Source organism: Macrobrachium nipponense, chromosome 30 (genome assembly GCF_015104395.2).
Source record: "Macrobrachium nipponense isolate FS-2020 chromosome 30, ASM1510439v2, whole genome shotgun sequence".
Classification (NCBI taxonomy): domain Eukaryota; kingdom Metazoa; phylum Arthropoda; class Malacostraca; order Decapoda; family Palaemonidae; genus Macrobrachium; species Macrobrachium nipponense.
This window is the reverse complement of record NC_087218.1, coordinates 1,636,131-1,661,605: the sequence shown is the minus strand read 5'-3', so window position 1 is coordinate 1,661,605 and position 25,475 is coordinate 1,636,131. Positions and strand designations below refer to the sequence as shown.

Below are 25,475 nucleotides of genomic sequence, written 5' to 3'. Positions count from 1 at the left end.
AAAAACCTGTCAATCAATCAACTGAGAAGAGAGAGAGGATCCGAAGGAAGAGAGAGGAGAGAGAGAGACGATGAGAGAGAGAGAGAGAGGAAGAGGAGATCTTCCAGTGGCAAAAGGTTGAGTTTTGCCTATGGGAAATTCTAGTTTAACTGCTAACCAAGCTCGTTGGCAAGTCTTAAATCGGTCTCAACACACGTATTTATAGCATGGCATCTACGTATTTACAGTATTCTTTTATATCTGTCATGAAAGTCCAAGAAGTGTTCACCAAATAAGTTGTCTGAGTGGGTGAGCATTACTGTTTAGTTATCAACCAGTGATGGAAAAACCTGTTTATTTTGATTATGTTGTACTACTGGCTCTCTGACTCTGAGACAGTTCTGTATTAACATTTCAAAAGTCCTATCTTACAGCTATACTCTCTTTTTCTCCCTACTAGGCAACTCCAAATGAACTATCTAAATTAGGAAAGATTAGATCTTTGAATTCATATAAAAAAAAAACAGTATTTCAAAGAGAACAGTGACAAATCTCTACCACAACAATCTACTTCAGTGCCCACCCACAAAATAGTCATTCAAGTTAGCCCCCTCTAATCTCAGTTTGGCTAAAAGTTGTCACATTCACATGCAAAACTGCAGATGCTTCCACAAAGTCTACAATATCAGAATATCATCTGGCATCGAGGGAGATCATCAGAAATTCAAACAACTACCTATTAAAAGAGCATGACATAACCCTATCGAACAGGTTTTATCTTGAAGCAGATAAATAATTAAGTGCTTCAAGGTTAACAGATCATGAACAACTGTATTTGTCAAAAGTCATATTTGGAAGTGACAAGAAAATCCTTGAACTTCAGAATTAAACCCTTCTACTGCTTGAGCTTGTTGGTCTCTGGTATATTCCTGGGTTCCCAGATCCACTTTCTTTGTGTTGATTTGAGTGTGCCAAAGAAACTGGTTTGTTATAAACCGTCTTAAATGACAATGGGAAAGTTTTAGTCACCATTTAGTTCTGAAATAAATTTAGTTAACCACTGAAGGATGCAAGATGATCTTGTTAGGAAACTTGATAGATTAGTTGTCTGGAGATAAGGTCTTTTTTTTTCAGCGACGATTACAGTTAAGAAATCCCAAACAAGTTTTACTGATAGTCATAGAGTGTAGATCAAACTAATTTTAAATATTTTCAGCAGGCTATTCTAAAAAGAATCTTCTAAGTTGATAATTGTTATTATTAAGACAGTCCCTGGTTACTGATGTCAATAAACCTCTACCGATGCCGAAAATCACTTACTGTAGTTGAAAAGCTGGTTATCGAAATCATTAGCCAAACCCCATAAAACCAGAACACTGTTAACAGAAGTTGCTGATAAGCAGGGGGACTGTCTGTATTATAATTTGCAAACACTCAATGGAATACGCTTACAGCCTAAAAATAAAATTTCCAGATTATCAATATGTAAGAGTTAAAAAAAGGAGAGAAAATGGACAGTAAATAAAGATACCATAAATCAACTGCCCAGTTATACAAATCTTGTAGGAAAAATTGTATGATGAACTCAATTTCCTACTGAAAAAAAATATTTACATATTACAAGCAATCACATCCCATGTACCCTATAACCTTGTATTGACATGGAGGAAATACAAAACAGACTGCCAGCAAGAAGAGGTTCAAGCACTGCTGAAATATTCATTAAGCCTGGCAGGTTGCTCTTCTCATCAAACATCGTCTCATAATTTAATGGACCCACACATCACTGGCAGTGTTGTACCACTCTTTGTGGTTTAAAGCTTTTATGGCCTAACATGAAGATTTCATCACCTAATCTTCCAGGTGGATCTCATTAGGGCAGATGACATCTCCTCTCTTTTGTGTTAGACTCGACAGAAAAAAGCTTAAAAAGTATTCTAATGTTGGGCAGGACAACTCTCCACCGTAAACTTGCAGTCCTAGTCAGAGTGGTGGCGAGGTTCAGAAGAACGGTAATTACTGATGATGAAGGGAAGGGAGAACACCTCTACCTTCTTCCACCACTGTCAAAACTAGCCTAGTCTGCAGTATTTAATTATCTCAAAGACTAATCCACAGAAATTAGAGGGAATAAGGCTACATAGCCATTTCCAATAAATAAAAAAGAAGCCATGAAAACAGGAATAACTTGAATAAGGCAAACTTTACTGTCACGAAATTTACAAGTGGCTAAATCTACCATGTTTGAAGGTAATTATATCAGAAAGTAAGTATATAAGTGAATGATACAGCAGTTGCATAACTAATAGAGCTGTTATGTCTGACGAAAACAGTATACACTGCAGCACGAAAAAGCAAACTTAATTCCCTGCAAGAAGGTTATTTGACTGATGGGTTTGATAAATTGCAATACAAACACAGTCAACAACCAAAAAAGGAAACGAAATAGTACTACTCAAGTTTAATCAATAAAACATTCGAATGGCAAAAGTTGGGCAGAGTCATGAAAACGTCTGGACTCGACGGTGGCCGGAAGTGAAGTTGAATGCAGAATGACAAGTGGATGCAGGTTCCCCTGCCTGTCGGTAGTTTACTATCTTATCAATATGTCTGAATGGCTGTTTATGAACGAAAGTATGTATTTGTGAAGTAACAAAACAGACAGCCAGGAAGAACATTACAAATCTTTAATTAAAAGAAATGAAAGACCTCTGGTACTGGTCATTGAGACAATGTGTTACTGGCGAGAAATCTCACCAACCCTAAGGGTACAATCTCTAGACACAATCATAAATACCACTGTCATCTAAAAGATGAATATCAAAATGCTGCTAATGTGCCAGGAAGAAGAAAATATCCCAATAATAGTCAATCAGAGCAAGCTCCCTGGGTGCCTTAGCTGATATGTAGAAAGAAAGCCGAGAGTGAAAAGTACAGTAATGTCTCATTAAATATTCAAAATTATTAACATCTGCATTACCAATCCAAAGCAAATCATGGTTGGCAGCACATTGCCAAACCAGTTACTAACACATGTCTTTAATTTTGTTGAAGCTCTTCAACACTATTAAGAAAATTTAATATCATCATACCCCACCCACTGATTCAATCAAGAGCCTTGTTAAGGCTAGAAGTAACTTTATCACATTTGCGGAAAGCAAATACCTGAATATTGAACATCATACTACCTGATCTTTTTTTTTTTTTTCTAGACCTTGAATCATATTAGCAGCAAGAAAAAAAGTTCTCAAACACTAACTGCAGTTAGTCGATTATAAACTGTACATGAGATTAAATATGTTATACAACATACAGTACCTGAGTTACATGTTTTAATATAAAAACCAAAAATTATGGGTGTTCAAGTTTAAGGGCAGCAATAAAGCCAAACTGACAAAATCTGGACTCAATACTGTCAAGACTGTCACAGATATATATCTATTTAGATCTCACAGAACATTATAAGTACTACCAAGCCATTTCACGTAGGGCTATGACTGTCCGAAATTAGGTACTTCGATACAATTTAAACTTTTCAGTAACCTTGAACCATACTATGGCCTATAATAATTACAATCGGCACTTGCACAATGCTTTGGAACAGACACTGCATTACATAACTTAATTCCCACTTTCCTGGGAAATACTATTTACAAAAAAAAATGATATCTTTTTGGTTTGGAAGAACACATTTTAAAAAAATATTGGAAAACACATCAGGATATTCTCCTTACAGTGTTTCCATTTTCTAAGATCCTTTTAATGTCTACTGAATGAAAGTAACTTTGTTGAAAAATGGCCCAGGATGACACATGAGACTGTTTACCAATATCTTAATACGTATTATAAATACAATTGTAATTAATAAAAGGTAACATTTGATAAATGCAATCCTGCATCACTGTCTTTATATGCTTAAGTATTACAATATATTATATAACTGAAGTAACTGAAATACAATTGAACACAAATAGCCAATCTTCAATTCATAAGATTAAAATAGTTATGATTTTCCCAATTACTCTTTTAAATTCTAATCAATCCACAAATACTGCAGCAGTCCCATTTCACCTAAAGTTACAAGAACAATATACAGTATATGAATAACAATAAAACAGAAATGCTCACCTACTTGTTTTATGTAAAGAAAATAGATATAAAAAAAGTCATCTTCCGTACAACTTTGAAAGTATTGTTACAATCTTTAAGTTTTCTTTTTTTCTATAGCAGATTTTCCCCCTGATAGACAGTGATAAGGTAAGATCAATCAAATAAATATAACAATATGAACATTGAAGAATGGATTATTTCAAGATGATGTTCAACAGTTTTCATACAGTGATAGGTGAAGAAAAAGAGAACTGCAGTTCTAAACTTAAAGAAGTCAACAAAAAAAACAGGAAGCAGAAAGAACACCCAACAAGGATCTAAGTACACATTTACTTGATATGAATGTAATGGATATATGCTAACTAAAGATCCAGGTGCCATTGTATGGGAAGCACAACAATTATATTCCGTAAACTGGCATGAATCAAAGAACTTAACAAAACAGTAAGCAGTCAGTGGATATATCTACCTGGTTGGACACATTCAAGGCTGGGAATGGCCTAGAGATAAAATGGATAGAAATTAGTCTAACTATAAAACAGTAGGGGCTACTTCTATTCCTTGTATTTCTTGTCCTGTACTGAGTAAAAAGACAAATCCATCAAACATATTTTCATAAATAATACGTCTGATCTTACGCAAACATAAAATATGACTACCGAAGAGTCGAATACAGCTTTGTAACAGTGGAGAAAACATATGTAATATTCAGTTATGCAATATACAAAACATTTACAATCATCCTAAATCTTTCCTATCACAAACGAAGCAAGACTTTACCTACTTAAACAGTCTAAAATAAGCATCTGAATGGATTTTGTAAATTTACATGGAAGTCCTCTTAATAGCAAAAATCAATTAAAAATTACAGTATACTTAACCAGGCCATATTTACAACTTCATTAGAATACAGAAATTTACATTCAAATCAGTAACCTGTATACTGTGTCCTTAACTAAGCCAACAGGTTTAATATTAAGATCACCAGAAACAAAAATTGTTTTCAATTTGTTTTCTGGCTATAAAATTTTTTTAGTTCAACTGTTCTTGAGTCATCTTGCAGATGGCCCACATTGATATTAGCAACCTTTGGATGTTTCTCCCATTTTTTGTTTCCCACTGGAATATACTACTTGGGTTATGTCTTAATGAATGGATCGCTAGGTCGGACAAACCATCTCAAACTATTATTGACAATAAGTTCACCATGACTGTGTCCAATTTATAAAATCATTTCAAACTGAACATACTATTATATTCATAACCACTACAAACAATTGTCTCAGTAGTACAGTACACAGAACTCACTAACATTGCGACTTGGCCTTTGATATATGAATATAAAAAAGTACAACAACCTCTTTTAGAATTAGCTTTCCTGTATGAGTCATATGTAGTCATTCAATCATCACTGAGATTGGGTTTATTCTTGACATCTCATGGGGAGGTGAGGGGTACTTACAGTGTGATTATGTTTAACAAAACATATTGTGCTGTAAAGGGTACAGTAATATAAGTTTTTTAAATTTTTACAGGATTACTTCCACACCCTACTGAATAAGATTTGTCTTTAACATTTATTCTGTTTTCTTTGGTCTTTTCCTTCTGGCCACCCATGGGAGGCTAGAATGGTGTCTTTGTTTTAATTCAAACTACCCAATATCATAATAATAATCGATGCTTAGATTTCTCATAATTTTTTGTCCATCTCTTTTATTTGTGCTCTTTGTGCCAATTTTCTAATTCAGTGTGTGTGTGTGTGTGTGGTGTGTGTGTGTGTGTCGAGTGTGTGTGTGTGTGTGTGGTGTGTGTGTGTGTGTGTGTGTGTAACAGCACACTGTGCTATAATTTTTTTTACATCATTGCTTATGCACCTTGCTAAATAATACTTTGTTTTTTATATTCATTCCATTCTCTTTGGTCCTCTTCCTTCTGGCACCCTTGAGAAGTTACAACTGTGAATCTTTCCTCTAGTTAGCCTACCCAATAATTGGGGGTTAGGTGTCTCATGACTTCCCTCCCCTCTGTTTTATCTTGCATTCATTTCCTATCTACTTATTTGTCCTTAGTTTGATTGATTGATTATGGAATTTTGGGCATAGCCCAAGCACTGGGACCTGGTCCTCATTACTTACATATACAGTCATTTCATTACCAATATCACAAATTTTTTTACCAGAGTGCTACACGCCCTATCTCAACAAATACCTAAATCATCTCAAGTGTATTTTCCACTCTACCTGCATTAAGTCTGTTAATCATTAAGTCTGTTAATCAGCTTGCAGTTGGAAGACCTAGAAATCACTTACAACAAGAATTGTTGTCACTCATTTTCACTCACTTTCTTTCATTGTGTTTGGGTGCTACAGCAACGAAGCCTTGAGTATTTCATGAACTGATTTTAAACTTAGGGGACCTGTTCTCATAAACTGTAGAAAATTAAAATGTTCTGTGCTGGTTTTATATGCCACACTTACATTTCAGTGAGTGATTAGCTTCTGATATTCTGATGTTTGTTTGTTTGTATGGTGCTTTTACATTGCATGGAACAGTGGTTATTCAGCAACGGGACCAATGGCTTTACGTGACTTCCGAACCACGTTGAGAGTGAAACTTCTATCACCAGAAATACACATCTCTCTACTCCTCAATGAAATGGCTGAGACTCGAACCTGCGACCACCGAGGTGGGACGCTAATACCATACCAACCACGGCCATGAGGCGCTTTGATATTCTGATGATTTCACTTCTTAGCAAATGTTTCCATCATTGAGTTACCTTCATCACTATAGAAAAGTGCACTGGCTTATTCTATGAGCATTTTCCTTTAAATTACTGAAGTAATCTCATTAAGACACTTCTACCTATAAGAAGGACCATTAAATTTAATATTTTATTTTTCAGTAAATGGGGAAATTTTTACATTTCCCATGAACAAACTTTCAGTCAGTGGATCACTAAACTGTGTTACGGGCTCCAGTCCATCTCCTTCATAACTCCCTTCTTTTGTTACCTGATTAATTACTGTTCAACTATGTGGTTGATTTTACTATGATTAATTACTGCTCAACTATGTGGCTGAAATGTTATCTACTATAGCATACCACATTACCAACTAGCAATAAAGTAACCATGACCTGAACTTTTGAGCATACCTTCATCCTTGAGTTGGCTGACAACACATCACAGCCTTCTAGAAGGTTATTGGGACCCTTGGCTCTCACCTTCCATGCTAAATTTCTAAGGACAACCTTACCAACCTGAACTATCTGCTCTATTGCCAGGAAATATCTTTCCAAATCAAAAACGACGTAATACGAACCTAGTGCAGTTTTCTGTGAAAGTTAGCCATTTGACTACTTACACTCACAACTATTTTTACCTACTGATCATATCCCAAAAGAAAAAGTTTATCTTTGTAATAATTCAGTTTGTCATCTCTCTAAATAGTGGAGTGATAAACTCATATACTACAGCAAGCAGTTTTTTTATCAGGGTGAAATACATTTTATTTTATAATCATTACCAGCCCCCAGACTGTAAGCGCTAGGATTAATACACAAAATTCCTAAGTAAAAGATATTGTGACAGATTAGCCAGCATAAATATATATTGAACTATGATGTACGAACAGTACATATGAACTTCTACATAATAGCGCAGCATTAGGGATAGTCAACAGCAGTCTCTCTTTAGTATAAACTGACACCATCAGTCTTTCTCTTAAAAATACATAAGGTAATATATCATATTTTTTAATAGTAATATTTTGGTGAGTTTTCACTTCCCCCCCCCCCTAAAATACGTACGTGTATAATAATAACAGCTGTTTCCGTGGCATTTAATTTGTAATGTTCTCTATTCATCTTACAATCTTTTCCTCAGCATGTAGCTGGTATATCACGTTTCCTAAGGACAAATAAAGATTTCTGTTGCCTTAGGTTTATTTCCTCTAATGTGTCAACAGCAAACTGTTGGTCATCTATGAGAATACCAAAGCGAATGAATTGAAGTACATAAGGTACAGGTATTTATAGCAGGCAGTGTGTTTGCAATTGGTGGGTTGTTAGTAGGCAGATTTTTCATTATAGTTACAAACCTATGACTTAACAAAATTTGGCCTACTAACAACCCAACAATTGTAAATACACTGCCTGTTATAAATAAATACCTCTACATCATGTATCTCAATTAATTGGCTTTTGTACTCTTAGATGACCACCAGTGTGCTGCCGACACGTTTAAGAGGAAATAAACCTAAGAAAACAGAAATCTTTATTTGTGCTTAGCTTGATTGATTGATCATGGAATTTAGGCATAGCCTAAGCACTGGGACCTGCAAAGGTCATTCAGCAATGTAGTGGTATATGTGATTGAATGAAGTGGATTAAATGAATGAATAAGTGAATCAATTAAAATCTTTTATACAACTGATCAATTAAAACTGCAATTAAAAATACCCAATGATACACAACAACTAAAATTAAGATCTAATTATACACAGCAATTAAAACCAAGACATTCACTCTCATTCAAAACCATTTACACCAAAATAAAAAAATCACATAGTTGAAATTACAACAATTTAAAAACTATCTGACATGCATACATTCATTTAGCACCATTTACACCTTAATTAAAAATAATTAGGTACTTCAAATGATGACTATGAAAAAATCAAATAGGTTAAAATTTATCATGCTACTAATTTCATACAAAATCTTAATACATTTTAAAAATCTCACTAGTGCAGGAATATCTGCTTTGTCGTCTAGATTATTATAACACCCACATGCTGATGAAAAGATTGTAAGATAAATTGAGAATGCTGTACAATTAAATGCCATAGAAACAGCCATAATTTTCAATGCTACTGCCCTCAAAGAAGGTCTCCTCCCTAATAATAATAATAATTAATAATAACAATAAAATATTTTTGGTTGAGTAAGCCCTTCTTTTTGGTATTGTCAATTTACAAATTTCTTTACATATTCCAAGCTGCAATCGCAGCAATGGCACTTTTTGTGAGTAATGCAGGAATTTATTTGAAGATCACATTCTCTTCAACATGGATATCAAATGACCAAAACAAAATTATGTACTTGAAACCGTAAAATAACCATTACATGTGTGTGCATAAGGGTCATTCTATGGACAGCTGTGCCTTATTTTCTTTTAATAAGACTGATTCAAAGTTCTTGGTACAAGATGGTCCTCATTCACAAAACTGTAGAAGCCTCTGAGGAATGATATACATTTGGCAATCACTTTTAAAAAATTCCTTTACATAAAAGAGAAAAATCAGATGATCAGGAGAGCTTCAGTATGTGAAGATCTGGGAATTTTCCTAAAAATAATATTTAAAGTGAAAAAAATATTTAAAGTGAAAAAAGGACTGAATTGTGAAAGACTGCCTATGGAGAGAAGATTGTAAATGCTGGTAGAGGATTGCATTGTCAAAGGCAATACGGTATTAATGGAGAAAACATCTAAAAGATGGTATAACTTACAGCTATAAGAAAAATGACATGTTAATAGGCATTACTGAAGATCATAAAAACTTTTTACCATGGACCAAATCTGATAGGTATACTACATGAAAATAATCACTAAAAGCAATGTTACCACAATATTTTTTCCATATAATCCATACTAATACTACTGTAACTAGTACCAATAAAATATCAAAAAGTATTCTATGAATACTTGTATATATCTACACATCTACACCCAAGCCTGAGTGCACATAATAAAGTGTTTTAATCTACAGGTTTATATAGGCTACCAGCCTCAAAAGGGAGCATTAATTCATGCTAAATATCACATTCTTCACCTCTCCTTTTTGGTTATTACAGGGAATTATAAAAATCTGAGCTTCCCTCTAAATACTAAAGGTTTCTTCTTTTATTATGATTATACCTAATTATTCCCAACATTACCAAAATTATGCTAGCAATAATAAAATAAAAAGTAGATGCTGAATATTCGTTTGGTGTTCCTACCATTTTCGTTGATACTAAATATTGAGCAAAAGGACTGGACTGGCTAGGAGGCATATGGTTTATTTTCGAGGTTCCAACTTCATCTGATACACTTGAATTTTTCCTTATCACTTTGGAAGCTGGAGTTCTTTCACTGAGTAGCCTCATCACAATATCTGCTTTATCTTCTAGAGATTTGTCAGGAACTACTGGCCTGTAAAGTCAAAGAGTTTGGTATTCTGGTTAATATTTGCTGTTCAGTTCAATGATAAAAGGTACATTAAACCATTGAAAGGTTATAACTGGCATAAGTTTGCCAAAAGTGACCTAAGGAAGTGTTTTGCTTTCATCAAAGTATTTATAGTACAGTAGATGATTTTAAGACTTACCACAAATTTTTCTACTCTACATATTGGTAATAGACAAAGAAATGCATACATAACTCAAATTAGAAAACAGGAAGCTTCAAAGCTAGTTTTAAATATGGTATTTTCATTTTAAAATAAGTTTTTAAATATACTTACCTGGTAGTTACATATATATATATATAGCTTTATCCCGCCGATTCGTCACGCGCACGGCAAAAATTCAAAATTCGCGGCTATCGCTGATAGACGGTCAGGTGATCATACCTGTGCTCCCTCTATCCAGGTACTTGGAACCATTCCCATTGCCCTCAGAAATTCCATGCCCCTGTCTCAGAGGGGAGGAGGGAGGGACCTTTTATATATGTAACTACTACCAGGTAAGTATATTAAAAATGAAATTTTCATTATTAAAATGAAGTTTTATTGTATACTTACCGAACAATTATAGAGCCCTGGTTTCCACGAGCGGCAGGATACTAAAATTCAAATTTAGCGCGTCGGCGTCGCCAACACTGGTGGTGATGACGTCATCTCCCTCCACTCGCGGAAGAACCAGGTACAACTGCCCAGGTGAATCCAATTCTTTCTGCCCGTCCGTCCACCTAAGGGGAGGAGGGTGGGTATAATCATAATTGTTCGGTAAGTATACAATAAAACTTCATTTTAATAATGAAAATTTCATTTTTATTGTAGTGTCTTACCGAACAATTATAGAGCTGATTACACATTTATGGGAAGGTGGGATTCAGTGGACCACTAGTATTTTTAAATGGTTACATTTATTGCAATACCAGTAAACACTCAAGGTGTCTGTTGTACCTTACCTTGTAAGAGAGCTACAGCAGACTGTTACTGCCTCTGGTCGGTGCTCTTCTTACTATTGTAGAGGAATTGGAATTTGACCAAAGTTAGCCTCTACAGGAGTGGAATCCTTCCGTAGTTCAAGCGAGTCAAGGCTGACTGACGGAGGATAGTAACAACAAAGATTGCCCTTGCCCTGGGCTAAGACCAGAAATTCAATCATACAAAACATTTGTCACCAACACCAGATTTAAAAACATATATACCCAACCATTGTAAAATCTGACCTAACAGACTGGTGAGTATCCCAGGTACTCAGTACCCCCAGCTTCCCTTGAACTCGACAACCTATTCAAGGTGAAAAGTTAGCATAGAGGTGACGACCCCTGTGCCGTTTCTCCCAACACCATGCCAGAAACCGCCACCGGACCTAACGTTTTACAATTCTCGAAAACTGTTTCTATCTCTTTGAGATAATGACTCGCAAAAAACCGAATTCGATCTCCAGAACGTGCTCTGAAGAATCGAAGCTAAAGATAAATTCTTTCTGAATGCTAAAGAAGTTGCCACTGCTCTAACCTCGTGAGCTTTAACTCTCAGAACGGAAAGATTGTCGTTCTCGGACTGCGAGTGAGCTTCCCTGATAAGCTCTCTAATAAAGAACGATATAGCATTCTTAGAGAGAGGACGAGAGGGATTTTGAACCGAGGTCCAGAGCTTAGAAGATTGTCCTCTAATACCCTTAGTGGCAAACAGATACTGCTTAATAGCCCTGACTGGACATAAGAGCCTTTCTTCCTCCTCATGTCCAACCAAATCAGATAAGTTCCTTACCACAAAACTCCTCGGCCAAGGATTAGAAGGATTCTCATTTTTGGCTAGAAAGGTCAAAGATACCGAAAATACAGCATTGCCTTGAGAGAAACCGACTCTTTTGTCTATAGCGTGCAATTCGCTGACACGCTTAGCAGAAGCTAGTGCAATAAGAAAGAGTGCCTTCTTAGTCAAGTTCCTGAATGAAGCCGACTTCAAAGGCTCAAACGGTGGCCCCATGAGGAACTTAAGCACCACATCTAAGTTCCAAGCCACTGTATCTTGCGGGAGCTTAGTAGTTTCGAAAGACCTAATGAGGTCCGACAGATCTGAATTGGAGGAAATATCCAAACCTCGATGTCGAAAAACCGAAGAGAGCATGGCTCTATATCCTCTGATCGTCGAAGGAGCCAGTTTCTTAGAGTTCCTAAGAAATAGAAGAAAATCTGCTATTTCTGTTAAAGAGGTCGCAGAAGTAGAGACTTTAGCACTTCTACACCACTCTCTGAAGATTCTCCACTTCCCTTGATAGAGTTTGTTAGAAGACTCTCTCCTACAACGAGCGATAGCTTCTGCAGCTCTTCTTGAAAATCCTTTCGCTCTGACAAGATTCCGGACAGTCTGAACCCTGTCAGAGCTAGAGCGGACAAGTTTTGGTGGAACCTCTTGAAGTGAGGTTGTTGAGAAGCCACTTCTCTGGAAGAAGAAGTCTGGGGAAGTCTACTAACAACTGGAGAAGGTCCGGGAACCACTCTTTCCTGGGCCAAAAGGGAGCGATTAACGTCAGTGTTACATTGCTGTGCGACATGAACTTGTTAAAGCACCTCTCTTATTGAGACCGACGGAGAGGAGGGAATGCATAAGCTTCCAGACCCGACCAATCCAACAGCATTGCGTCCACCGACCAAGCTAGAGGATCTGGGACTGGAGAACAAAAGAGAGGAAGACGGTTGTTCCTTGATGTCGCGAACAGGTCTATTGACGGTCGTCCCCAAAGGCGCCAAAGTTTCTGACAAATCTTGTTGTCCAAAGTCCACTCCAGAGGTAACACTTGCTGTTGACGACTTAACTCGTCTGCCAGGACGTTCATCTTTCCCGGAACAAATCTCGGGACTAGCTGAACCTTCGCTTCGTTTGACCACAGGAGGAGATCCTTGGCTACTTCGTACAGAGAGAAAGACTGAGTCCCCCCCTGTTTCCGCACGTACGAGAGAGCCGTGGAGTTGTCGGAATGCACTGCCACTACTCGACCTTCTACTAAGCTCCGAAACTGTCTGAGCCCCAAGAAAATTGCTAACAGTTCCTTTACATTTATGTGGAACTTCTTCTCCTTCTCCGACCAAGCTCCTGAAGTCCGTTGATTTCCCAGTAGGGCTCCCCAACCTGTGTCGATGCGTCGGAAAAGAACTGTAGGTTCGGGAGGATGGGTCGTAAATCTAACCCTTCTTCCAACCTTGCTCGAGAGAGCCACCACCTTAGGTCCTCTTTTATTTGATCTGTGACAGGAAAGGTAATCGAGTCTGGTTGTGTCTTCCTGCACCAAGAGGCTCTCAGGAAAAACTGCAGAGGTCTCATGTGCAGTCTTCCCAACATCACAAATTTCTCCACTGACGTCAATTTGCCCAGGAGCCTCATCCACTGATTGGCAGCAACTTACCTTTTTGTCCAAGAACTCCTGAACTGTCTCCAGACAGCCTTGAACCCTCTTCGGGGACAGAAAAGCCCGAAACTTGAGCATTCAGAATCATCCCCAAATAAAGGATGCTCTGAGATGGAACCAACTGGGACTTCTGTTTGTTGACCAGAATTCCTAACTTTCTGGCAAGATCCAGAGTTGTTTCCAAGGTCCCCTTCATGCACCGACTCTCTGATTCCGACCGGAGAAGCCAATCGTCCAGATAGAGGGAGATTCTTACTCCTAATATGTGCAGCCAGCTTCCTATCGGGGATAGAACCCTGGTGAAAACTTGAGGGGCGGTCGCTAGTCCGAAGCAAAGCGCCTGAAAACTGAAACACCTTGCCTTCGAACATGAACCTCAGGTACTTCCGAGATTCGCGAGTGTATCGGAATGTGAAAATAAGCGTCTTGCATGTCCAGAGAGACCATCCAATCCCCCTGTCTGATGGACTCCAGAACCGACCGAGTGGTCTCCATATGAAATTTTGTTTTTCTTTTCCTGGACATGCAAGTTCAGGGCGCTCACATCCAAACCGGCCTCCAGCCCCCTGATGACTTGGAACTACAAAAAGGCGATTGTAAAAGCCTGGAGGAAAATCCCCTTCTATCTGTTCTATCGCTTCTTTGCGAACAAGCGCTTCCACTTCTGCGGCTAGCGCCAGAAATTTGTCTGAGCCCGGAGAATATGCCCTGGAATGGAATTGGCACAGGTGAGAGCGAGGGAGGTGAAACGAGAGGAATACGATAGCCGAACTTGAGTACTTGCACTACCCAGGCTTCTGCTCCTCTGTTTTCCCATTCCTCCCAAAACAGAGCCAGCCTGGCTCCCACTGGTGCATGAAGAACCGAGCTTTCATTTGGAAAGTTTGTTAACCTTGGCCGAGGCCTTAGACTGAGGTCGCAAATTCGACTTCGGCCGAAAGAAGCGCTTGGGTTTTCTCCCTCGAAAAGGCACTTGGGCCAGAGGAGAAACCGAAGGAACAGTCTCCACAGGAGCTTTAGGTCTCTTAGTAGACTGTGCCAGTAAATCCGAAGTAGATTTCTTATCTAGCGCAGACGAAACTGACACACTACATCGTCTGGAAAGAGGTTATCTTTCACAAAAGGAGCGAACAAGAGAGCAGACTTCTGTTGGGAAGTAACCCTTTTAGAAGCAAAGGAGCACCAAAGTTGCCTTTTCTTAAGGGTACCAAAGGCCGATGAGCGAAGCTAACTCATCAATACCATCCCTAATGGATTTGTCCGCACAGGACAGAACACCAATCCAATCCTCCGCTACTCCTGAGAAAGAGAAGGACAGTCTTCGATCTTGGCCGCTAAAGCGCCAATAGTCCAATCAAGGAAGCTAAAGACTTCCAAAAGTTTAAATTGATTCTTTACAACGTGGTCCAACTCCGGCGCTGTAAAGAAAACTTTCGCTGCGGCGAAAGCAGATCTTCTAGAGGAGTCGATTAAACTGGAGAAGTCTCCCTGGGAGGAGGCAGAAACTCCCAGAGAAGGAGCTTCCCAGTTACATAAAACCTATACCTCTTACGAGCACTTAGAGGGAGGGTAAGCAAAAGAGCCTTCCCTAAGTCTCTTTTCATAGACATCCATTTCTCAGTCTCTTTCAACGAATGTCTAACCGCTTTAGATAGAACAAGTTTTGGGAGGAGAGGGTCTGAAGTTTTCCTCCTCATCAAAAAAGTCGAAGTTGGGGAGCGCGGAGCCGCTTTCTCAAAATAATCTGGATAAGATACCAGAAGAAATCTAAGGAGATGTGAATAACACGAGAGGTGATGTGAATCCTCCTCCTCTACTTCTTCTTCATTCTCCGATACCGCCGAAGAAGTAGACGGAACTACAACCTGATCTGAAGGTTTCGAACCACCCTTGGACTCATTCATCCAGTTGGTTAACATCTCTAACTGCTTGCGCAAAGGCGCCAGAGACGAATCAAAAACAGTTAACGTAGGCTTGGAAGAGCCTAAATGTTCAGCAGGAGGCGGAAAAAACTACTTGCGCCTCGCTCGGAGCCGCCGAAATTCGAGGCGAAACAGGCGCATCAGGCGTAACAGACGAAAAAGCGCCTAAAGAAACACCCTTAGAACTGCTAGCTACAGCGCTAAAACCACAATCTCTACTAGTAGATGGAGCCGAAAAAGGCACAGATTGAGGCGACGAACGAGCCGCTAACGGCCGCGGCGCAACCCTACTCTCAGGCTCCTTATACCGCTTGACTGGAGGAGGCGAAGAATCGGCGCCTGAACGCCTCTTTAAGGGTACGCGAAACGGGCGAATCTCGCCAAGAGCGCCGCGCGACCGGAGACGAATCGCTTGAATCATTCGAAAGGCGTCTGACCGCAACACCTTTCCAACGCTTAACCGAGCCCTGTTGAGGCGCAACAGGCTCAACAAGAGAGGCGCCTGTCTGTGGGCAAATCCCGATCGACTCCCTTGGACTTCCGGTATGTCTTCTCCCCGGTGCGGGGGAGCTGGACAGTGACCTTTGTCTAGGAGACGTGTCAGGACAGACAGACGCACCCTCAACTACACTCTTACCTGAAGCCGCTTTCTCCAAAAACGTCTTAACTGAATTACCAAGTTGCAAAACCGTATTCGCTAGTACCGAAAATTTCTGATCTAACCTCGATTCCAGACTGGCAATGGTGTCGGAAGAAACTACACGGGAAGCCGGAGAAGTGGGATTAGTAGGAGGAATAGGAGGTGTAGTTAAAGGAGACATAACAATTTGAGGAGAAACAGAAGGAAACAGATGCATCGCAAGACGAAGCAGAGCTAAGTCTACTTTCCCTAAGCGCTGCTTTCTAATTCTGTCTTTAGCTAATTTCTCCGAGTATGAACTAAAAAACTTCCATTGAGAATCAGTCCAATCACTACCTCGTTACATGTTCGATCTGCTGAACAAACCTGTCCCCTACACTTAACACATTTAGTGTGAGAATCATACTCTAACTTGGATAATCTAGTTTTACATCCTGAGATGCAAAACCTAACTCCCGACGGACTAGAATCCGACATGGCAACGCCTAAATAAAAAGCAAAATAATAACAACGCCAAAAAAGAGTACTTCACCAATTCCGAAGATCAAATCCACAAGAAAAAAAGCGAAGCAAAGTCATCCAACCGCACCGACCACCGAATGTTCACCGGACGCCGGCAGGAAAAGAATTGGATTCACCTGGGCAGTTGTACCTGGTTCTCCCGCGAGTGGAGGGAGATGACGTTATCACCACCAGTGTTGGCGACGCCGACGCGCTAAATTTGAATTTAGTATCCTGCCGCTCGTGGAAATCACGGCTCTATAATTGTTCGGTAAGACACTACAATAAAAACTTATTTTAAAATGAAAATACTATTTTTAAATATCTAACTTCCCTGGTAGTTACATATATATAGCTGATTGACACCATTGGTGGTGGGTTAGAGAACCGCAACACCGTTGGGAATTCGTATGATTATTAATCGCTATATATGAGCTGTACCAATAATCTGGTTCCTACCTGATAAGGAAGCTGGCTTCATAGTTTTCCTGCCTCATTCGCCTGCATTCCTTGAGAGACCCAGCGATCCACCCAGGGGGCTGTAGAAAGTCTCTGTGGGGCTGTCACACGGTCCTCGACCTTAACATGACTAGACCACCACCCTTGCTATCCTGGCATAGCCATGGACAATGAGCTGACCACCTGACCCACTAACACACTAAAAACACACTCCATAAAACCTAACTTAGACTTGCACCCCAGACCGTGGAAGGTTGCAACAACCTTCACAGACAATCTGTGAGATCAAGTTCAAGAAGATGCAAGGGTATAAACAAGGTTATAGGTTAGAGGCAGTAGTACCTTCTCCAACTACAGCGCTGGAGGCACGTACAGACCCAGGGAACACAATCCTCATATTGGGTCTGTACCTCTTTTAGGTAACAATCTGCTAAGATTGACTTGCTTCGCCAGAATGTCGGTTCCAAATCGATTTCATAGACTTGTTTTGTGTCTATAAGCCATTGAAGTCGCCACAGCTCTTACTTCGTGTGCTTTGACTTGAGGATTGGGAAGCTTTCTCGTCACAGTTCTGGTGAGCTTCCCTTATTAAATCCTTGATAAAGAACGCTAGTGCATTCTTTGACAGGTTAACGAAGGTTTCTTCACCGAGCACCAGAGGTTGTCTGCCTGTCCTCTCATGTTTTTGGTCCTCTGCAGATAAAATTTTAGGGCCTTCAGTGGACAAAGGCCTCTCTCCTTTTCCTGTCCTACCAAATGAGTCCTGGTATGGTAAAGGATCTGGGCCATGGCTGAGAAGGATTCTCGTTCTTGGCGAGAAAACCTAGTTGCAGCGAGCAGACTGCATTCTCTCCATTGAAGCCTACATTTTTGCTAAAGGCTTGCAATTCTCCTATCCTCTTGGTTGTTGCCAACGCAACCAGGAATAGGGTCTTCTTAGTGAGATCCTTCCACGAAGCCTTGTTGAGAGGTTCAAACCTGCTCGAGGTTAAAAATGACAATTTGTCCAAAATTGCATTTTTCCTAACTATACAAACCTGAGGTCCTTTTACAATAGGAAGGTACTAGCGGCAGCTGGATAGGTCGTAAGCTTTCGAACAAGGGGTTCGGTAGTTAACTGCTTGTCCGACAGGCGCGCGCGACTGGTAGGTAAACAAATCACTTTTGCTTTTGGCCCAAGCAAAAACTGCAGAGTGAGGGGTGGCATGAGGTGGGGCTATGTGTAAAAGGACCTCAGGTTTGTATAGTTAGGAAAAATGCAATTTTGGACAAATTGTCATTTGTTCCGACACGGCATACAAACCTTCGGTCCTTTTACAATAGGAAGACTCACTTCTTGGTGGGAGGAATCTGAGTCTTTTGTGAACAGACTGGTGTTCGCCCAACCTTGGAATGCCTCCCTGGTCGTAAGAGCGAGGGAGGGATCCAAGCCTCTGTCCGATTGATCGGGGTGTGCACCGCAGGATCAATGGTCAGACCTCTGGACCAAGTACTAAGAGAGAGGCAAGCGTATCTCTTCGTACCAGCAAACAAGAACAAGTTCCTATTTGCAAGAGGCAACATAAAGTTATGGTTTGTCTCTTGTTGGCATCCACTTCCCCCCCCCTTGTAGGAGGAAGTGGTGGATATTTCGCTCCCATCCTAGTGAAAGGGATAGGATGGGGCTCTGTCGAGTAGCTCACCGGCATCTCGTCCTTATCCAGCAAGGTGATGACCGTATCCCTCTACCCACAGGTAGAGGGGGAGAAAAAGATAGGAAGAGAAGCCAGTCACTCTCTCATTCACTTATCTATTCTTACAGTCACACCAGGACTCGATGCTGTTCAGCCTGCTAGGGTCTGGGTTAGCTAGACAACGTGTTGAGCAGCCACCACGGGTCCTAAGGAAACGATCCAAGGACCTGTGGGCAATATCCAAAAGGTAGAAGGAGGTGCCGGTGGTCTGGTTGTACCAGACCCCTGCCTTCAGTACCTGCGCCAAGGAGAAGTTCTTGTGTAACTCGAGGGAGTGTACTTCTAGGTCATCTTGGTGCTGACGAAGAGTCTTCAACACTCAGCCTGGGATGTCGAGTTTCTTCAGAAAGCGCGGTCGCGCTTTCACAGGACAAAGCAGCATCTCCTTCGCAATCGAAGGCGGTGAAGTCCATTAGGGAGGGGATTGTGAAGGACTCTAACCGATCGTCAGGAACCGAAGGGTTCAGAGTCTTCGCTACGAATTCGGTACGAAATCGAGCGTCACGAATCCCCATCCCCTGGATGCTTGACTTCGCAGGAAAAGTCATGCAATTACCTCAGAAGAAAAGAAGGGAATGGTCGTATGACCTATCCCTCTTCTCGACTTCGGTGATGTCCTGTACCCATACTGGTCTATCCGTCTGCAGCGAAGTTGTTGTTCTCGGTAGTGGATAGGACACCGACACTCAATGGTGGGTTGTCGATGGTATGGGTACTGTGACAAGCCGTTAGGACGAAGAAAAGATTGTTATGGAACAACCGAACTAAGTCCACAGCGAAGTTCGTAACAGACTTGGGCGCTCTGACAGCTGCCGACTGACTGCGTTCGGTAGGAGGCAAGTTGTCCAAGCACCCGAGCAAGTCACGTGACCTTCGCCTTAAAAGGGTTATGCCAAGAGACTAAACAAATAATTTGTTCGTCACCGATGCCAGAAGGCAAGGTGATGACTCTCTTAAGGCATGTGCCCAACAGGCGAAAGTCAATTGCCTTCTAGAGACCGAGGTCCTTGATGGCAAGATATCTCATAGTATAGTTGATTCTCGGCTAAGGAGAAACAACACTATGTGTCGTTGAAGACGAAGGTGTACAGAAAATGCAACCTACGTCTTCACAGCTGAACCGAGAGAAGGATTCTCAAGATTCTGAACCTGTGCTACAAAGACTGAGAACGCTAACCGCTATTCATTGCTGTCCGGTGAGGATCGTAGTTGCAATAAAAGCGGAGCGCTTTTCAGTAATGAAGACAGGGAAATACTGCCTGAAGAACTGCTTCTCATGGGCTGAACATTGGAAGTAGAGCTGTCAGGTCGGAGAGTAGGCGATGTCTTCTGACATATCTGTTAATTGGGGCGAGCAATGAATAATTGCACACCTACGAATACGAGATATTTTGAAGACAAACTCAGATGTCTGCAAAAATCATTCGCATTATCGCTGTGCGATGCAGCGGTTGACTAGTACAGACTTCTGTTACGTGCGGTAAACAGAAGATGAAAGAGTCCAAGAGATATCTCTGTTGAAAATTCTCGCAATGTCGGAAGGCGGATGAAATCGAGCGTCACAGCAGTAGATGGTCCTTCATTATTGCGAGAATCCCCGTTAATCAGAGACCTAAGTCCATGATTGTTGGGCAGAGATACGGTTCGGTAGTCAATCAAACCAGGGGAGAGAGAGACGTAACCGACCGTGCATCTCCGAGACCTAGCTGATACTGAGCCGCTATCAGGCAGTTCAATACGCAGTAGCTCTCGGTGACTCGTCATCCTGAGTTGCCAGGTAATCCATTATTCCACGAAGGAATGCGTTCGGCTAGAACCATCGAGCATAAAGAATATGCTCGAGCAATTATATTTAACCGAAACGGATTTCGGTAAATACAAAAGCTGATTTGGTGTTGTCATGACAATACCAAGTATCTAAAATCGAAACTGATAACTGCTGGGAGGTTGCAGGCAACCCCGAGTTGCAGTTCAATTAAGATACAATTCGTCTCGGTCACAAACCGTAGAAGTTAACTACGGTATGCGCCTACCCCCCGGACAATTCAACTGTTAAATGAATCATGTCGCGAGGGTAATATACGTAGTATTTTGTAGGTTCGTACCACGACCTCCATCCTAAATTCTTTTCCCCTCGAGGAATGAGAATAAGGATTGGAGATCGACCGCCTTCGTTCTCTAGTCAAGAGAGTGAAGGAGAAGTCTTTCCCAAAGGAAAGCTTCAATGGTGAACAGAATACCGAAGACGATAGTTCAAGCCAAACTGGAAGTTCCCGTCCGTTCTTCTCTATTCCAGGTTAAACGCCTACTGTGAGATACTCTTCTTCAGCAGCAGTCTTCTTCCAAATGCTAGAAATTACAGGAATTCGAGCATAAGCGAGGTTCCCGATTATCGTGTAACAATTATCGGGGATTCTCGCTCACTTTGGACCGTGGTCTCGCCTAAGTGTTTGGAGATCGTAAAAAACTCGAACACTCTGAGTGCGCTAGAAATTCCGTAGAATTCTAAGCACTCTGCGAAACCCCCCACCGAATTCGTCAAACGATATTGGCTGGTGGTCCTCTCGATTCCCGTAGGAATCGAGAAAGGGGCAGGATCCCTCCTCAACGACCGGGGCTTACGTCAGGTAGGACCCGAAGGTCCCCCCGGTAGCGCAGCCCCTAACGTGGGATCTTACAGAGAAATCTCTGTAGGATCCCTCCCCTTTCCCTCGTAGCCGTAAGGAGAGAGGGAATGGGGGAGGAATTGGATACTGGCTCGCCTTCCCAGCGGAACTAGCAGTTGGAGAAGAAAAGGAGCAGCCATCGCCGTAGAGCCTGGGAAAACGTATCGTCAGGAGAAAACGTTTTCCCGAGGAGGGTTACGAACTCATACTGTAGGTAAGGGTCTGCCGCCACTGTGAACGTCGTCTGGGTGGGGCTGATCGACACCTGACAGGAGAGAGCCGATACCGTCCTCCGACTCATTCCAGTCCTCGTCGAGGTCGAAACCTCAGGAGGACCGAAGGGTATTCAAATACGGTGTCCGAAGACACGTAGAAACGCCTCTGTCGCAGAGAGGAGGTGAAGTAGCTTGTTCGACCGGCCAGAACTGAGAGAGCCTTCTTGTCCGGAGACGAGAGACTACCTGGTTCAACACAGTCGGCAAGCTCCGATCGCGGCAGACCCACCGTCGAATTGGGTTCCCTCTCGGGCCCCAAAACGACTCGAGCCGAGACGTGGCTCTGCTGGTGGGAGCGGCGATCCTTCCCCGAGGTCGTTGTGCTGACGAATCAGCGCCATAACCTCGGCAAAGTTCCTCTGGATCTCGGAAGTCACAGCATCTTGAGTTAAGCCCTTCGAACAAGAGCATATTCCGAGAACCTTCCTCCTAAGAAGGGGGGGGAACAGCGACAGCCCTCTCGGTCTTCTCCATCCACTTGCGCATACGTCCTGGCCGGTCCAAGAACCGTGCCTGGCACGTAGGGCGTCGTGGTGGGATCATGAGGGGCGCACCCCTCACGATCACTCCTCAATACCTCGCTCCTCCCGGTGTAACCCGAGGAGGTTGAAGGTACGGGAGAGGCAGACCTGACGCTCCCTCGTCGCTCGCTGGCAGAACCAGCAGGCTTGGAGGGCTGCAGGCGATCGTCAACCCGCGGTGGCGATCGAGCTGCAGGCCTGGTCGAACCGTCTCGCTGTGGAGAACGGCTGGACTGAGCACAGCGGCCCCGATCTCGAGTGTCAGAAGAGCTGGTGCTGGTTGCCGTACCCGATCGCTCTCTGTGAGAGCGACGGTCAGGCGAACCTGCAGGCTCCACTGTCACAGTGAGACCGGTGCTTGTCCTCACGGCACGTCACGTCGCTGGTTCCAGCCGTGGCTGGCACCGGCGAACGGGAGGACCTCTTCCCAGCCTCAGCCCGGGGTGGCGGTCGTGGGGGAACCGTCAGTCCCCGGGTGGCCAGCTGTTCGCCGCGAGAGTGAGAGCTGGTCTGGTGAGAGTCGCGTGAGCGGCTGTCACCAGTCTTCCGCCCCGTGCCGTGAACCTGACGCTGAGCGGACTCAGAGGTCTGGTTCCTGGCTGCACGGTCGCTGGTAGGCGACCGTACACTCGATACCTCCCGCGAACGAGAGGCCGAGACGGACCCTGATGCAGTGGCAGAACCACTGACACCAGGCGAGGAAGTACCGGTGTTAGCCGGTACCCCTCTGGTCCCCGTAGTCTTCTTCCTTGTGGAAGAAGAGACGGGCCCCGCTCCCGAAGGAGCAGGAGGACCAGCGGAAGGAACCCTCCCGTACCCACCGAGGTAAGACGGGTCCCGAGAAGCTCCCGAGGGAGACTTCTTAGGAAGGAAGAGGCAACCTTCTTCTTCCTCGGCTGTGAAGCCTTAGAAGTCGAGGGGAAGAGGCGGCAGCCGACGACGATGAAGAAGATGAAGACGACGACGACGACGACGACACCTTCCTCCTCTTCTTCGTCAGCTTCCTCAGGACAGACATAAGATCTGCTATCCAGGGCGAAGCCGGGGCTGCTGTAGCCGAAGCCACAGGGCCCGACGCACCTGTACAGACAGACCAAAGTCTGGGGTAGTACCACTACGAACAGGACGACATCAGCAGGTATGGGCATCTCAGGAACAGCAGGCACAGCCAGCACAGCATCGGTAGGGACAGCCAGCGCAGCAACGGGCAGGGACAGCCAGCGCAGCAACGGCAGGGACAGCAGCGCAGCAAGCAATGCATGGACAGTCAGCCCAGAATCGGCAGGTACGGCAGGCAGCACCGGAAAACAAAACAGGAAGTGGGAGCAGCAGCCAGCAACATCCTGGTACCGGCGGCAGGTCCAGGGGCGAGCTCTAGGGCAGCGGAAGTGTGGTCGCTGCAGCGCGGCAACCACGAGCGGCGGCGGCACGCCCACCCCCTTCTCGGTCGGCGAACGGCACTTCACAGCGGCTGTAGGCAAGACTGTTACCACGTGAGGTGAGTACACCAGGTGAGGAGGGACGTCGTCACCTGGAGCGTGGTCACCCACTCCATGGGTGACCGCAGTAGGCCCAGACATAGAACCGCAGCCCCTGGACACTAGCACGTCCTGCAAATGGAAGGACGCCCATACCTCACCAAGGTCCACCCTCGTGGCAGTAGCACCTGCGGAAATAACAGTAGTAGCGATTAGTGGGGGGGAAGTCCCTCGCGCGGGGGGGTGAGCCCTCTCCGAACGAGTGGAAGACCCCGAATACAATTGTACATCGGGCACCGAGCGCCCTCCCCCGCGCGCTCGACGGATCGGGCGAGGATGAAGAACGCCGATAACCTCCCCCCCCCCCCCCCCCCCGCCCCCCCCCCCCCAAGGGGAAGGGCCATCTGTGGGAGCTGAGGCTGGGGGGGGGGTTCTCGTTCCCCACCCCCCCGCACAGCACCCATGTACCCAACAATAATATAAGAGCCCAAGAGCAATCGTGCCATCGGCCCGATGCAAGGGCATAAGGATCAATTCCCTGACTGAGCGGAACTTGAACAAATAAAATATTGATGCAATCAATAATAAAAGGAATAAAATGAAAAAGAATCTTGCATTACGATTCACTTCACAATGAATAAGGCTCGGATCGAGCGCATTTGCGCCCTCGGTGCCGAGCGCAAGGGTAGGAGGATCCATTCCTTTACCTTTATGGATCAAGGTTTATGGAAACCTTGATCCATAATGAATTGATGCAATCAAAATATATATGAAAATGAAAAGAATACTGCGCTTGCGATTTCACTTCATACAAATAAAAAGGGGAAGGATCAATTCCCGGGAAATAGCGGAAACATTGATCCCAGTAAACAATGCAATCTCAATAAAATATGAAAATGAAAAAGAACTGCACTTGCGATTTCACTTCATTCAAATAACAAGGGGAAAGGATCAATTTCCGGGTAAGCTCGGAAACTGATCCAAAATGAGTATTGCTACAATCAAAATAATATATGAAAATGAAAAAGAATACTGTACTTGTGATTCCACTTCCATACAGAATAAGTTCCGTGCCGAACGCATTCGCTCGGCAACGAGCATACAGGTCAAAAAAATATAAATGAAAAGAGCACTTACTTACGATTTTCATCTACACATTTCCAAACCAAAATATACGCTCGGAGCGAGCGCTCTCCCGCCCTCGGCACCGCATACACAATCCGAGGATCATTTCTGGGAAAATGAATTCCCGCACTTACGCCCTTCAGTCCCGGCACTCGGGTAATCGGAGGGCGTGGTGAAACCAAGATCCTTTAATTCACAATTGAATTCAATGGAAATAAATATGAAATGATTGTACTTACAATTCAGTTTCACTAGATAAATAGAAAAAAGAAAAACACAACCATGCGAAAGCAACGACGATGAAGCGGGCAGAGAGCGATGATACACGTCCACACGCCAGCAGGCCGAAAGCAAAAGTGATTTGTTTACCTACCAGTCGCGCGCGCGCGCCTGTCGGACAAGCAGTTAACTACCGAACCCCTTGTTCGAAAGCTTACTACCA

At 43.0% G+C, this 25,475-nt stretch overlaps 1 protein-coding gene and 1 pseudogene across 7 annotated transcripts in view; both read right to left on the bottom strand.

Moving 5' to 3' along the window:
- LOC135202221 (uncharacterized) overlaps positions 1–25,475 on the bottom strand; it is a 168,186-nt gene that overhangs the window by 93,901 nt on the left and 48,810 nt on the right. The window lies entirely within an intron of this gene.
- Positions 9,152–25,475, bottom strand: part of LOC135201932 (UPF0764 protein C16orf89 homolog) — a 31,101-nt pseudogene continuing 14,777 nt past the window's right edge.